The sequence below is a fragment of the Psammomys obesus genome, unplaced genomic scaffold (genome assembly GCF_907164565.1).
Source record: "Psammomys obesus unplaced genomic scaffold, mPsaObe1.curated_primary_1811, whole genome shotgun sequence".
In the NCBI taxonomy this organism is placed as follows: domain Eukaryota; kingdom Metazoa; phylum Chordata; class Mammalia; order Rodentia; family Muridae; genus Psammomys; species Psammomys obesus.
Genome location: NW_026596064.1, coordinates 12,791,819 through 12,808,232, shown reverse-complemented (window position 1 = coordinate 12,808,232; position 16,414 = coordinate 12,791,819). Strand labels below are relative to the sequence as shown.

Below are 16,414 nucleotides of genomic sequence, written 5' to 3'. Positions count from 1 at the left end.
TCTATCTATCTATCTATCTATCTATCTATCTATCTATCTATCTATCTATCTTTATCTCTCCTCTTACACACACACACTTGGGGATGAGGAATGACTCAATAAAAGGATCCCGATTTTCTCTTAGTAGCAGTCCTGTGTAGCTAATTGTTCAACAAACACCCAACCCCTTTGCAGCTGAGACCACGTGACTGGGAGGGAAGAAGTCAGAAGCAACAGCAGATTTTGAACTGGTGGGCAGCTTCTAACACTTGCTGCTTCTGGTGACTGGACACTTTTCACTCCTTCAGCCTTCCCCATACCCCTGTCACCAGATTCTTCCGTTGAGAAGACCTGAGTGGTTTGTTTCTCTGCCTGAACACTGACATGCTGCCTCCTCCACCTCCTTTCCTTCCAAGATCCTAGGGTCTTAAAGCATGCCTTGGCTGCTTATCTTAGAATCAGAGCCAGACCATTGATTCACTGGGTTCTGAGATTGGCCTGTTTTTGCCAATCTCAAAATAACAAAAGCATTTATAAGCCCCATGCTGGCTGGTTTCTATGTCAGTGTGACACAAGAAGAGTCATTTTCGGAGAGGAAACCTTGACCGAAATAAATTCCCCCACCAGATCTGCAGGCGAGGCTGTGGGGCATTTCTTTGAGTGATGGTTGATGTGGGAGAATCCAAACCCCTGTGGGCAGGTGCTATAAGAAAGCAGGCTGAGCAAGTGAGCAAGCTGCACCCTTCCGTGGCCTCTGTGTCAGTTCCTGCCCTGGCTTCCCTCTGGACTGAGGGACTGCGTGGTGGTTGGAGTAGGTGTGGCCCCCATACACTCGGTGTGTTTGAATGCTCGGCCCATGGGAAATGGCACTATTAGGAAGCGTGGCCTTGGTGGAGGAAGTGTGTCACTGTGGGGGCGGGCTTTGAGGTCTCCTATAGGAAAGCTATGCCCAGTGTGACACTCAGTCCCCTTCTGCTGCCTTCGGATTGAGATGCAGGGTTTCCTCCTTCTCCAGCACCGTGTCTGCCTGCATGCTGCCATGCTTCCCGCCATGATGATAATGGACTAAACCTCTGAACTCTAAGCCAGCCCCAGTTAGAGTTGCCGTGGTCATGGTGTCTCTTCGCAGCAATGGAACCCAGACGAAGACAGACCATAAATGTGGAACTGTAAGATGAAATCAACCATTTCCTACACCAAATTCTTTTAGTCACGGTGTTTTATCAGCGCAATAGAAACCTAACTAAGACAAACCCTCAGACGGAAGCCCTTTACTAAAATGACTAAAACCTTGTGGGATACTAAAACAACATAAACAAAACCAGCAACCATCCTGGGAACTGCTTTTGCACAGACTGGGTAATTAATTTAAATCTGGGCACCAGCAGAGTCCCCGGAACCCTAAAACCTCACGGCAGTGATTGGGTATCCTCAGTGGGACAGGAGAGGTGAAGGGTCACACACGTGCTGTGCTGGCTGCAGCTGCCCAGGACCTGTGGCTGGAGCGGCCATTTAGAAGCTGCTTTTGACCAGATCCACTGACTTCCTCACTTGGGCCCAGAAGGTAAAAAAGCCTGCCATCTCTGCCTTCACCTTGTGTCTGGCTTCCTTACTGTGGGTCACAGGCTCATCTCCCGGGTACATTAATCATGCAAGGAGTGTCTGTCTGGCCTAGCCCTTCAAGGCTGAAGGCACAGAAGTAACTTACTGTTCTATCTAGCCGCCCTGAGTTCCAGCAATAGCAGATCCGCATGGGGCACCCGACGAAGGCAGTTATCCATAGTGGTGACAGTACACCCTGGAGCAGAAGTGATCACACCGAGAGCCAGACTGCTCCCCTGACTGCCAGTCACAGCAACAAGGACTTTCTTAGGCCACGAATTGCCAGGCCACGCCCTGACAAGGACTGCTCACTTACGCATACTTCTCACTCTCTCGCTCTCTCTGCCCCCAAATCTTTCTCTGTCCAAACCTAAAACTCGTATCAGTGCTCCCAAAGATGGCCTTGGGGGTCACTGAGGAGGCAGAAAAAAAAAAATCAAGAAACAGGAGAATATCTAAGATCCAGGGTTACAGGGCCTGGTTTCGCGATGACTGAACAGATATACCTATGACCTCAGCCGAAGCTAGACAACTACACTGCTTGAGACAAAATAGCCCAAAGGTGGTTCCTTCTCCCTACCCTAAACTAACAAACCCAGGAAGGGCCTCAAAGGGAGTCCTGCTCACTAGAGGCAGAGAAGAACAGGCCAGGGGATGGAGGAAGGAAGGCAACGAAGGACTGGGGGTGAGGAATGGAGGGAGGGAGGACAGGGGAGGGAGGAAGGAGGACAGGAGGAATGGAGGGAGGAATGACAGGGGCAGGATTGGGGAGGAAGGGCAGGGGAGGGATGGAGAGAGTTTGGATAATGGGAAGTTGGGGCATAAGGTCAGGATGGAGGAACTAGTGTTTCCTAGCACCAGGAGTGACTATAGTCTGCAAAGATTTGTTACATGCACCTAAAGAGAAGAGCTTAAAGGTTTCCGGCACAAAGAATCATGGGTGTTTGATATGGAAGTGCTAATCACTGCTATATGATTATTCCATCATATATTTAAAATAGTATTGTGCTGGACCTCATACAGATGTACATGTTTTGTGTTAATTAAAACTTTACTTTTGGACCAGCAGTTAACAGTGCTTGCTGCACAGACCTGATGGCCTGGGCTCAATACCGGGATCCACAATGAAGGGAGAGAATTGTTTCCTGAGAGTTGTCTTTGGACCTCCATATGTGTGCCATGGCATGCGCGCTCTCCCCTTCTCTGTCTCTCTCTCTCACACACACACATACACACACTCACAAATAATAAAACTTACTTTTAAAAGCTAGATGAGAGAAGGGAAAAGGCAGAAGGAAGAGTGCAAAGGAGGAAAGGAGTGAGAGAAGGGGAGAAGAAGGGAAAGAAGCAAGAGATAAAGGAAAGGAGAGAGAGGGAGGAAGGAAGGGAGGGAAGGAAGGAGGGAGGGAGGCAGAGAGGGAGGGAGAGAGGGAGGGAAAGGCCTCAGGATAACCGGAGTCAATTAGGCTGAGGAAGCAGAGGCCCTGAGAGACTCTGGTCAGCACTGACTGCCGGTTCTCAGCTCGGCTGACGTCTGTGTTTATTCATTACTAATTCATCTGTCTTTCACAAACCACAAATTCGGAAGCTCAAGGACTGATGTGGCTCAGAGCAAGGACCCTGCCACCGGAGGTTGTCCTTGAACAACGGCACCAAAGAACAGGGCTGGTGAACCCAGAATTGATCACTAGGATCCCAGTCTCAAAATGGAGCACACAGTACAACTTCCTGTCTCTGCTTGTGTCAGCTTCCTGCCAGGGCCTGTTATGGCTCTATTATTATTAGAGACAGTAATAACAGAAGCTATCAGCAATGGAAAGAGTTATCAGTCTGCTTCCAAATCAGTGTTCCCCTTTAATCCTCACAATCCTGGGAGACAGAGCCCTGGGAGACAGGCAGGTTGGAGCTGCCTACAGCTGAGAAGATACCCGGGTACCCAAGTCTTCCAGCTGGGGCTCTAACGGGGGTGTAACTTTACCCTATATCATACTTGATAAAGGCAATATGTCCTTTTTTTCCCTAAGTGTGGGTCCTAATATGCTGGTCCTAACTCTGTCCAGCTGGTCCACCCTGTGAATGCTTGTGTGACTGTGTTCATCTTCCACTCCGAAGGCCTTGGAAAGTTTCCCCTCACACACTAGTACATCGCCCCGAAGAGTGCTTTACATCTCTTGCAGGTTCAAACTCAGGACACTCCTTACCTTGAAAAAGGAAGCGCTTGGAGACAGCTATTACTGTGTTTCAGGATGTTGGTGGTGAGGAACCTTCCGCCTCTTTTTACAAAATGATCAAAAGACTAGATCTATAAGGCTTCTTCCAGCCTGTTCACCAGAGCGTGGGCAGGAACTCTTCCTAGCTCTGATCATGGTTACAATTCCAGTGTTCTTAGAGAGGAGTTCCCCCTAAAACCAAAACCCGGTGATAGAGAAGATAGACAGACAGACAGAAAGCAAAAAGGAGAGAAGGAGAATGAAAGGGAGACCCTTAGCATAAAATGTCAGTAAGTACCCACAGAGTCCCCAGGGAGTGTCACACTGCCCCCCACATGCCCCTTAGGAACACTAGCATCAGCACCTAGTCCAGCCACAACGCACATGCCAGGCCATCCCACCTCACACGCCTGTCAGAGTTACTTTTTAGGAGGGTGTGGTCCAGACTAGTCAACCAGCTCAGCGGCTGCCTGAGCAGGCATGGTGAGGGGCAGAGCCATGAGAGGACAGTGGGATGTCAGTCCTCCCCCCTGTGCACACGTGACCCCTCCTCTTGCCTGGAGGAGGACACAAAGGATGAAAAAGGTGGCTGGGATGAGAGGCTCCAATGCTAAGCCAATTCTGGGCCATCTTTCCATGTGTCATGGGGTGCTCTGATCCCAGATGTTGGCAACTGCCTTTAGAACATAGTTGCCCTCAGCTTTGGACTATCAATAATAATAATAATAATAATAATAATAAGAAGAAGAAGAAGAAGAAGAAGAATTTCATTCAGTGGTTCGTACCGACATGCACAGAAAGTAGCAAAAGGCTGATGGGCCCGGTACAGGGTCCACTGGGAAGCAGAGATGCTGGCTGAGCAGGATGGAACCAGAGAAGAGCAAGTCAGTCATTCTAGTTTGTTCTACTGCTGCTGTGATAACCCTAACCAAAACCAGCCTGGGCAGGAAAGGGTTTATTTCAGCTTACAGGTTACAAACTGAAGCAAAGGTCATGGAGGGACACCGCTTTCTGGCTTGTTTTCTCTGGCTTGCTCAACCACCTTTCTTTTCCAGCCCAGATCCAACTGCCTCGGATGACACCACACACAGTGGGCTGGGCCTTCCTACACCAATTAGGAATTAAGAAAATGCCTTGAGGCACAAACACAGGCCTACATGATCTGGGCAATTTCTTCAGTTGAAGTTCCCTCTTCCCAGGTGACTCTGTGTCAAGATGACAGCCGAAACTAACTAGAACATCGATCCCTCAGAAAGGATACAGAAAAGGCTGCTCGGGCGTAGTGAGAATTTTGGTTTGTTAAAAAACCCAATTATGTTATGTGAGTATGTTTTGGTTTTAATCCCAGCTGTGGGATACGCGGCTGCTTCAGACTGTCCACAGCTTCTAACTATGATTTATCTCTGCTCTAGGAGGGGCGTGATTTTCCCCAGCTGTAGACAGTTTATGTTTGGAATTTTGAGGACTCAAGAGGGTATACATTTGAGACTCCTGGAGAGGGCCTTGGGCAGCTACTGCTCCATTGCTGCTGCCGATGCTGCAGCCACTGCCACCACTGCCGCCACCGCCCTGTTGCCCTGCTGCCCCTGCTGCTGCTTTTGCTGGACTGCTGGGTTGCTGTCAGAGATAGCCTGCCAATGAAGATTAGACTTGCCCCAAGAAACTCGATGCCCCTAGTCAGCATCGATCTAAAGAGGTTTATGCCGCCCTCCTCCTTTGACATTCATTCTCACCTATCTAGTTTTAGTGGGTTGGAAGGGACTACAGTGCAGAAGGGTGGTAGATCTAGGAACCCAATAAGTAGCCAAAAAATCCAGCCCTATTCGGGGAGTGGTGGGCCCCTGAGGACCCTCTGGGAAGCAGATGGGAATATGGTCTCTGGGGTGAGTCCACCTTGGGCTGCACGCTGCCAGAGTTGTTCCCAAGCCCCTGGGTTGAGAAGCCAGACCCTGAGCTGGAGAGGTGGCTCAGTGGTTAAGAACACTGGCTGTTCTTCCAGAGGTCCTGAGTTCAATTCCCAGCAACCACATGGTGGCTCCCAACCATCTCTATAATGAGATCTGGTGCCCTCTTCTAGCATGCAGGCATACATGCAGATAAAATGTATACATAATAAATAAAGAAATGAAGGAAGAATAATAAATGAAGAAGTACCAGCAGCCAGGCCCTGGCCCTCTGCATTAAAGTTCTGTACCCAATACTGAGATAACCATGGCTTTCAGTTCTGAGAGAGCAGTATTTCTCTGAAAGAGACATTCCCAACATGAGCTTGGAAGCACTCTCTCTCCTGTACCAGCAAGCTGAGCTAAGGAAGACACAACAGTTCTTCCAGAGGCAGTCACATGGATGCAGGCCCAGAACCCTTTTGCTCCTAAGCCAGGCCTTAATGAACACCTAACTGTGAGATAACACCTTGTCTCTCCTCTGGCAACTAGAGGAAAGGAAACAGGTCAGGAGTGGGTTAAAGCAGGACTCAACTCTGCCAGCTTCCCGGAGTCCTCCTGCGAAGACCAAGTGGGTCCCCACGGATTATATCTGATACACAGGAAGCTGCAGCTTGTTTTCCAAGAGCTGACTATTAATTGGCCACCAGAGAATATGACCCGTGACGCAATGGACTAGTTGGGGCACTTAGTTCCTTTACCCTGGAGCTGAACAGGCATCATGAGCTAGAGCACACAGGAAGTCCAGGTAGCAGCACAACTGCATCATGACCCCTGTGAGAGCTTTGCGGAGGTGGCCTAAACACGGATAAGGATTTTTTTTTTTCAACCCCACTGAAGATGGGTGTGCCATCCGATCTGCAGCGGAGGACCATGAATCTAACGGGAGCACTCCACTTCTGACGTGTCTGATTCAGGACAAAAACACCTGACCCAGACAGCTTACGGGAAGTGGAATTTATTCTGGCTCATGGTTCTGACCCAAGTTTGCTGGGCCCATGGGCTCATGTGCTTGAAGAGGGCTTCTTAGCTGGCCTGTGTAGTGGAAGGGAGTTGTCCACATCATGGTTGACCAGTGAAAGAGGAGCTGCAGGAAGAGGCCAGTGCAGGAGACACCGTCCTAATGGCCCACCACCAGTCAACTGCTTCCTAACGGGCCCTGCCCTCTATCACTCACAACCTCTCAGCATTGCTGTTATCCTGTGGGTCTGTCAAAGGGTCAACAGTCAACTGATTAGCTGAGAATACTTGTAATTGCCTCAGGAAACACCTTCACAGGCATACCCCGAGAAAGGCTTTCGTAATCTAGGCATTTCTCAACGCAATCAGATAGTCAAAACTGAGCATCTTAGGCCTAATAAGATGGCTCACTAGATAAGGATGCGTGGTGCCAGGGCTACGCCTGAACCTGATCCCTGAAACCCACAGGGTAGCAGGAGGAACCCAAAGCCCATGAGTTTTCCTCTGACCGCCATGCACACTGTGCGTGCACACACACAAATAAATAATCACCTCACGTTCCAGCTAAGTAAAAAGATAGTAGTTGATTGTGTGAGGACCTGGAACTAGAGCTAACAACTGGAAATTATTATTTTTAATATCTGTGTGTGTCGGAAGATAAGTACACACGTATATGCCTATAAACTCATCTCCCCTCTCTCTCTAAGAAGCAAAGACTTCCCAGTAGCAAATACCATGCCTAGGACTCAGGTCTTCATTTCTAGATACCATTCTTAAAAAACCAGGGCTCTTTGGAAAAGTTGCCGATGCAAGACTGGGGTGAACAAACAAACAAACAAAACCCCCAAACAAAAAGCTACAGGATGATTGTGCCAGAAAATAGGGAAGAGGGAGGGAAGGAAAAAAAAGGACGGGGGTTGGGAGGGAGACAAAGGAGTGTTAAAGGGACACAGGAGCTAGGTTGAAGGGACATCCCTTAGCCATATGTGGCATGGTGTGATTATCAAATTAAATGAACAATGCTATTAAGTAAATAGAATAACAATTTGTCTCCAGGGATAGAAGGACAGCTCACTAGATAGAGAATTTGCCATGCAAGTAAGAGGATCTAAGTTCAAATCCCCTGGACCTGATCCGGAACTGGTGGCAGCAGAATTCTGCAATCCCAGTACTTCCACAGTGAGATGGGGGCAAAGACACGAGCATCCAAAAACAGAGCAAGGGCTTCAGTGTGCGGTGGTGAACAGTGCAGCGAGCCTGTCTCAGACAACGTGGGAGGCCATGAGAGACACACAAGGCTGCCCCCCTCCAGCTTTCACACATGAACCACGACAAGCGTACACCCACATTCATTCACACCCACGAACATGAACACACATGCAAAGATAAAAGAACTCTGAGGGCTGGAGAGACGCTCAACAGTAAAGGCCTTGGAGCATCTGAGGAAGACTAAGGTTCAAGTCTCAGCATCCACAGGAGGGGTGTCATCAGTGCTTGTAACTCAGTGCCCTCTCCTGGACTCTGCAGGCACTGCGCACACTTGGTACACATGCATAGGAGCGAACACTCACACACAAACACGTGCACGCATCCGTGCACAGATCCACTTTTACGTGCAAACATAAATAAAAATTTACAAACTAAAAAAGTGAAGAAACTTGAATCTATTCAGATATAAACAAATAAATTGAAATAAACAAGAAAAAGTCCTTCCCACCCCTTTGTTTTTTTTTTGTTTGTTTTTTTTGTTTGTTTGTTTGTTTTCTTTTTGTCAGACAGTTTTATTATGTAACTGAGGCTGCCCTGGAACTTGTGATCCTCCTGCCTCAGCCTCCACAGTGCTGGGATTAAAGGTGTGCACCACCACCACCTGGCTTAAACAGTCCTTTCTTACACTGAAAAGCAAACTAAGGCATGGGGAGGGAATTATGGAATTAAAAACCTACCACCTGCAGCCAAGAAGTACCCAATCATCAGGGCTGTCGCCGGGGGGGGGGGGGTGTCCTCAGAGCAGCCCTAAGAACTCAGTTACTAATTATGAGATGCCACCTTCACCATGTGGGGCCAGTGGGGTCAGTGTATACTTCCCTACTTCCCTAGGCAATGCCTGGAGAACACACCCACCTCGATGGGGGTCCTGTCGGTATGCGCAACTCGGACACCCAGCATGAGGGACCAGGTCCCAAACTGTGGGACATTCCACAAGACAACCAGGCACATATTTCAGAACTGTCAGGTTCAGCTGGCCATGGTGCTGACTCATGCCTGTAATCCTGGCACTTTGGAGGCCAGAGCAGGAGGACTGTCCTCAGTTTGGGTTACACAGTGAATAAAAAAAAAAAAAAAAAGAAAGAAAGAAAGAAAGAAAGAAAGAAAGAAAGAAAGAAAGAAAGAAAGAAAGAAAGAAAGAAGGAAGGAAAGAAAGGAAGGAAAGAAGAAAAGAAAAATCAAGGTAAGGAGGGATAGAAAAATCTTGTATTGAATCTTGGGCCAGTGGGGACAGGGGAATGGCAGCAGGAGGGGACTACAGACTAATCAGTGGAACAACTGGTACCGTGGATTAGAAAACAGAACGTATCATTGTTAAATTTTCTGATAACTTTACTATTTACTGAGAAAATTAGAAGAAGAAAAAAAAAAGAAAATTGCTTTTTAAAGATTTATTTTAATTTTATGTGTTTGTGGAAAAGCATGTATGCGTGCGTACCATGTGGGTGCAGGTACCCAAGGAGACCAGAAGAGGGCATTGGATCCCATGAAACTGGAATTACGGGCACTTGTGAGCTTCTTGATGTGTGAGCTAGGAATCAAATGCGGGTCCTTCCCAGCTCCAGAAAAAGAACATTTTTGTTCTCAAGGAATATACATGTACACGTACACACACACACACACACACACACACACACACACGAAGAAGAGAAAGGACTGTCATAAGCAGAAGAGAAACCTCATAATAAAGCCAAATTGTAGCAAGTGGTGAGTTGAAAGTGTACAGGTTTGTAGGGGTTTCACTGGGGGTGTAGTGTGCACGTGTGTACTGTCAAAATTTGTCTATGAAAGTGAAAGTTTAAGTTTCATCAAAATCAAGTATAAAAATAAGTTTTCACCGTATTACAGACATACTTCATATTGCTAAACTGGCCGGCACCCACATCAGCTGGCTCACAGCCACCTATAACTCCAGCTCCAGGAGAACCCACCTCTGGCCTCTACACACAGGCTCACGTGTAACCAACCCCTGCACACACATACCTACCATCACTAAACATTATACATGAAATAGTTTAATAATGGTTAAGATGGTAAACGCTATGTTACCTATTACTTACTTCGGGGAAATACTGGATAATAACACGTTCAGCGAATAAGGACTCTCAGATACTTACTGTAAGTGAAATGGCCTCCTTGGCCTTGCGCCAGCGGGCCTGATGGCCTGAGTTTGATGGATGTGTCCTCTCACCTCTACACGCACACTACGACTCCTGTGTGTACCCCCACCCTTAACAAATAAACATAAACAACGATTCCTGAAGACTACAGGGGCCTTATAATTAGCTTCAGCAGTCCGCTTTAGCCCAGCCAATATTCTCTGAGGGCATCTCAATTGGTGTGAATGACTGTGAGGCTTTTTTTTTTTTTTTTTTTTTATCACTTTGACTTAAAAGGGCCCATCCCATCATGGGGTAGGTGCCATCCCTAGTCCGGTAAGGCCGGATCAGAAGGACAATAGCTGGGCAAGCCAGGAAGTAGTATTCGTCAGCTGGCTTCAAGCTCCTGCCATGAACTCCTGCCCTGGCTTTCCTTGATGGTGAACTGTAACCTGTGAGCTGTTGCCCCCCAGGCTGGTTTTGGTCGTGGTGTTTTTCACAGCAACGGAAAACCAAACCAGGACACTCTGCAAATGTGAGGGCGCAAGTTCAGATCCCAGGCAACCACCTGAAAGCCAGGCATGGTGGCATCCGTCTGTAACTCTAGCACTGACAGGCAGATCCCCAAGCTTGCTCCCCCTCCAGTCTAGCTGAACTGGTGAGCTCCAGGTTCACCGTCTCAAAAATTAGATGGAAAACAGAAATCTAAGACACCTGACACTGGCCCCTGGGCTCCGTGCACACACAAACACACATACACACTCACTGAAAACCACAAAGTGTCAAGAACATTTGCTTACAGGGGCCAATATCTACCAATATTCATCACATTAAGAACTTGAGATGGTTAAGTATGTGTTTACCTCAAGCACGTCAAAACGACAATCCAGCTAACAGAATTCAGAAGTGAGAGGCCAGGCAGGGAAGAAGATGGGCAGGTGTGCCAAGGTCTTACTTTTCAGTATCAGGAAGACACAAGTAAACTGATAGTAAATTAACACCCCCCAGGAACTGAAGCATCAGTATTTCATTTAAAGCGAGTGTGATAACCAGCAGAGAAAACGGAAACCAGGAAGCATTTGCAGTGGCTGGCGCTGGGGACCGGCAGGGGAGAGGGGGATTGACCCTGGCCCTGTGCGTGGGTATGCTCAAGAGCATCTTCCTGCACGCGCATCAACTATTTCAGTGTCGAAAACACTTGGTTTTTATTTAAAGAAAAAAAAAATTACTACGTATTAGAACTACTTTAAGCAGACCGGGGCTTTGTGGTTTGATTTTGCTCAGCTGATGTCCGTGGCCTGTTTGTAGTACTGGGCGGATGGAGTCTCAGTGTCCTCCTTCCGAACAGCCTGCGCCCACGACTTCCGCGCCTTGAAAACCAATTGCCATTTGCCATTGTTTCCCACTGCTCGTTAACCAATAACCACGCACAATCAAAATGTTCTCAAACGAACCGTGACGCCAGCTCCCTTTAGTTAAAAAGTTGTAAATAGGGGAATTCACGTTAGAGCGGGGACACAGTTGCTTCCGGCTTGCAGAAGGGTGCTAGGTCTCCATGGCTCCTGGCCATTCGGTAAGCACCAGGCACCTGTACAACCGGTGACCGCGACCACGGGCGTGGTTTACGAGCCCGAGAGATTCAGAAGGGAACTAAACAGGATTTTCATAGAAATGAGAGGTTTGGGGGTTTTGTTCTGTTCTGGGTTTGGTTGTTGCTTTTTAATCCCACTATTCTTTGTCTTTTTTTTTTTTTGGGGGGGAGGCCTGTGGGGGTGAAAAACACTCACCAAAATAAGGAAAATGTACATAAGCCCTGCCATGCTGGAATGGCCAGCACTGCCCTGTCCCACAGGCAAACTTTCCGTCCCGGGTAGCGGGCCGACGTGGACCCTTAAGACCCTTGAGTCTTGGGCTCACTGGCCAGGAGCACGCCCTCTGCGGTTAATGGTTAATCGTGAGCGTTGACTTGGCTGGATCTAGAATCAGCCCTGTGGGAGGTGCTTCCAGGACAGGTTAACTGAGGAAGACCCTTTCCCAGGGGAGGCAGAGGCGTTCTTAGTGGACGCAGCGTCTTCCACCGTCACCCTGGATGAAGGGGTCTTAGGAAGACTCAGGGCCCTTCTCATCCGCCCCTCCTTAGGCCCCTCCCTCCAGGGGCGGGGCTTCCGCTCCCCTCCCCCCAGCCTGATCCTTATTTGACGCACCCGCTTTGGCTATCTTGGTCTTTGGGCCTCTTGGCCTGCTCTACCTTTCTTGTTCTCTGGCTCCTCTTTGCTCTCCCTCCTCCTCTCTCTCCTCATGATTTAGCCGAGTCACCATACTCAGCCTGGACTCTTTCCTCTGCCCGTTTTCTTCCTTGTATCTAGAGTAAAAATCTAATTCATACATGAGTAGTCATGTCCTTCTCCTTTCTTTCTTTCTTTCTTTCGTTCATGAAAAGATATACTTAGGTCAGGAAAAGTACAAAATGAAGCTGAAACTCAGCTAGCTTCCCCTGTAGGAAGTCAGGCCACACTCTAAGCACCACCCAGTGGCACCTAGCTTAAATTACAAGAATAGTGCTTCAGCGTCATCAAGGTCTAGACTTCCTCTTGCAAACTCCAATCTATCATATGGTGATAAGACAGCATTTTTTTCCCTGCTTCTGGCCATGTGTGAAATGTAACAAAAGGCAATGCAAATGTTTAAAGGTACCCAAGCAACCCATTCACAAGGAGCCATATCAAATCCCGCTGGCTATCTTAGAGAGCAAGGGCTTACGCAGGAATATGTCTTTCCTATGCAAACCAACCAGTCTACAGCCACAGTCACAACCTCTGGAACACCAAGCCAGTATTTCTTTGGACCTAAGTCATCCCAGGGCCAGTTACTAGGCAACTAGAAAAAGCGCCGAGTCCAGAGACATTCTTCAGACTGGCCCATCCCAGACTATTCACTCTCCCCTGCCTTCCTGCCTTCCCGTTTCTGCAGAACCCCACTCCTACCCCACCTGGTAAAAGCCTTAATCTTAGCTTCCTTTCACCCCTGACTTTAGCCACGTGACCAAACCTGATGCTTCCCTGGTGGACTGGCTAATGAGGACTCAGAGATGAGAGCAAAGCTTTTGTTTTTGTTTGTTTGTTATGATACTGACCAGCACCATGTGTGGCAGGTAAAATGCTCCTTGGAGACTAGATCATCCTTGACTGCATTAAAAAGTCATTAACTGGTTTCAGCTTAGCCCTACCACCTCTTGTCATGTGTTTGGGGGCAAATAATAATAATAAATAAAACTTTAAAAATGCCATCTCTGGGCTTGTTCTCTGACATGCTAAGCATGGGGCTGGACTATAGAATCTCTGAGGGTCCCCATCTCCTGACAAGTTTGGCCTGATTCACCTCTTGTGCTGCCTAGTTTTTATATGAACCTGACAAAAGCTTGAGTCAGATAAAGAGGAGGAAATCCCAACTGAGGAAATGTATCCAAAAGTTCGGGCTGTAGGCAAGCCTATAGGGCATTTTTCACAATCAGTGATTGCTGTAGCAGGGCTGAGTCCATTGTGGGTGGTGCCATCCCTGGGCTGCTGGTCCTGGTTCTATGAGAAAGCAGGCTGAGCAAGCCATGGGGAGCAAGCCAGTGAGCAGCACCCCTCCATGCCCTCTGCATCAGCTCCTGCCTCCAGGTTCCTGCCCTGTTTGAGTTCCTGGCCTGACTGTCTCAGATGATGAGCTGTGAAATAGAAATGTAAGCAAAATAAACCCTCTCCTCCCCAAGTTGCTTTTGGTCATGGAGTTTCATCACAGCAACAGTAATCCTGCTCGAGACACCTCCCTTATTAGCTCCACCTTCTGGCTCACCCCTGTGCTCAAAGTTGACCAGATTTTCTTTCTATTACTGGTCAAGCTAATTTCGGTGGAATTGACATGGCAGGAGAAGGGCTATACAAGTCAAGCGTTGCTGGAAAACTGGCAGAGGTGACAGGGTCAGGAGTGCCCACAGGCTGGGACCCAGGCAGGCTCAGTCACCGGGAAGCACTTTCTGCCTTGTATCCCTCTGGATCTGTCCTTTTCCGCCTGACTTCGCTGTGCTAAACCATGCGTTCATTTGCCAGCTGGTCCTTGCGTTTGTCTGTTCAGCTGCCCCTCCCCCCCCAGGACTGAATGCAGCCTCCCCACCTTCGCTCTACCAACGCTGGATGCTTCCTGTGAACCAAGTCCCAGGTGATAATTTACACGAGTTATCTTCTTTATCTTCTTTATCCTCTAGAGTAGGCCCGGCCATTGTAGCCATGTCAGAGGTGAGGAAAGAGGCTCAGAGAAGTAAGAAGCTTGCCCAAACTCACCAAGACTGAAGGGTTTTGCACAGCTGCACTAGTTGTCTCCCTACTGGGCTCTGCCTATTTAATCCTGTGCTATACAGGCCCCAGAGCCCTTCACAGAATTCCCAACCACGGTGGCTGGAGAAGAGGTTACAAAAAGGTTCACGGATGTCTACTGTGGGCCAGCCGATCCCAGAGTTCAACTTCAAAAACATTAGCTACCTTGCTACTGTCCATCTCCCACAGGGGTCCTTGATTTACTATCTGACACCCTCTGGCTCCCAGAGACTCCCTTGATTTACCATCTGGATGGAGTTATTCATGAATTCGGAGCAGAAGGCACACACCCGAAAAGACGAAAGGTTGGCCTTTCGCACCAGACGTGCCTGCCGGTTCTTGTCAATCAAACCAAAGCAATTGGATCCATCCCAGAATGTAAAGATAAAGCACATTAAGTGCTTAGAATAAGAACGTGCCCACTAACTGGTGTCTACCGCAGTTCTCTTCCTATCTCATTGAGGATATGTTTTCCGAATTTACCACCATGCTCTATTATTATCAACACTTCAGGATCCGAGGCAAATGGCAGTTTATCTAATCCCAGACATACAACCAGCATGGGTGACCGTTGCCTATACTCCAAGCGTGATACCAAGTGCTGAGAATGCCCTTGAACTCTGCCAAGGAAAGAGACAGAAACAGCTCATTGCCATGCTACACTGCCAAGTACAATGGGAGGGGCAGGCTGGTCCTCTCTCAGTGGGTCTGAGGGCCAAGGCAAAAAGTTTCAACTGGAAATGGAGGTTAGAGAAGCTACTGAAAGGCTTTCAGGAGAGGAGTCAAATGCACAGGGCAGTGCTGTGGAAGGAACCGCTTCCCAACAAAAGAGAAAGATGTAAGGAAGGCATCAACAGCCCAGCCAAGGAATGGTACCCAGGAGAGAGGCAGAAACCGGGGTTGGGATGGGGTGGAGGGCTGGGTAAATGGAGGTAAGAGCTTGTGCTGCTCTTGCAGAGGAGTTTGGTCCCCTGTACTCACTGGCCACTCATAGAATCTGTAACTCCAGTTCCTGGGGACCCGACACCCCCTCCTGGCCTCAGCCAGCACTGCACTCACGTGCACAGATGCAAACACAGACACAAACATAATTCAAATAAACTTCATTAAAAGTGATGGACTTCGGTGTTTCTATGATGCGAACACCACAGGCATAGATGCTTAGGAAGAGAACATGACAGAAAGGCCAGCTTAGAAGCAGACGTTCTCTTGAGGAACAGAACTTAAAGTGATTGACTTGGAGCTGCAGTTGCCTGTTGTTTGTTCATTTGGTCAGTCAACTGACATTCACTGTCCACCTAAATGCCAGGCACTGCCTAGGTACTGGGAGGGTTCCAACGGGAACCAGTCTAGTGAGAAACAATCGCTAAGAGCAGGGGAAGGTACACGCACCAGGGAACTGTGTGGTCTCCCTGAGAGGTGGAGTGTGAAAAGGAAGATGCTAAAACTGCAGGCCATGGCAGGCCGGGCAGGGCCTAGAGTAAGGGCTCCCAGCTTAGTGGTGGGTACAGGGAGCCGCTGAAAGTTTAAACTAACACAGTGCCTGCTATTAAGAACAGCCCATAAATACCCCGCCCCAACTTTAAAAATACGGTATTGCTATGGAGTCCAATCTGGACGTGAGCTCAAAAAATCTTCCTGCCTTAGTTCCCAGAATGCTTGGGTTACAGACCTCAGGCACCACGCCTGGCACATGTCCGGTCTTACCACACAGAGAATACGCAGGGGAACTATGGGAGAGACTGGGCGAAGCACATCCGTATCTGGCCCTTGACAAATGAAGGTCTCTGAGGTCCAGTGAGATGACTCGGGGCGTAAAAGAGCATGCTTCCAAGACCGACCCACATGGCAGGAGAGCCTTGACTTCCACCAGCTCTCTCCTGACCTCATGCTTTGGCATGTGCACACATAAATAAATAAATAGATGGATAAATTGTAATTAAGAGGAAGGAAGGAAGGAAGGAAGGAAGGAAGGAAGGAAGGAAGGAAGGAAGGAA

The 16,414-nt window shown here is 48.4% G+C and overlaps 1 protein-coding gene across 1 annotated transcript in view; it reads right to left on the bottom strand.

Annotated features, from left to right (window-relative positions):
- The window catches only part of Slc12a8 (solute carrier family 12 member 8), a 137,871-nt gene that overhangs the window by 119,581 nt on the left and 1,876 nt on the right, over nt 1–16,414 (bottom strand). The gene's annotated exons all lie outside the window — the stretch shown is intronic.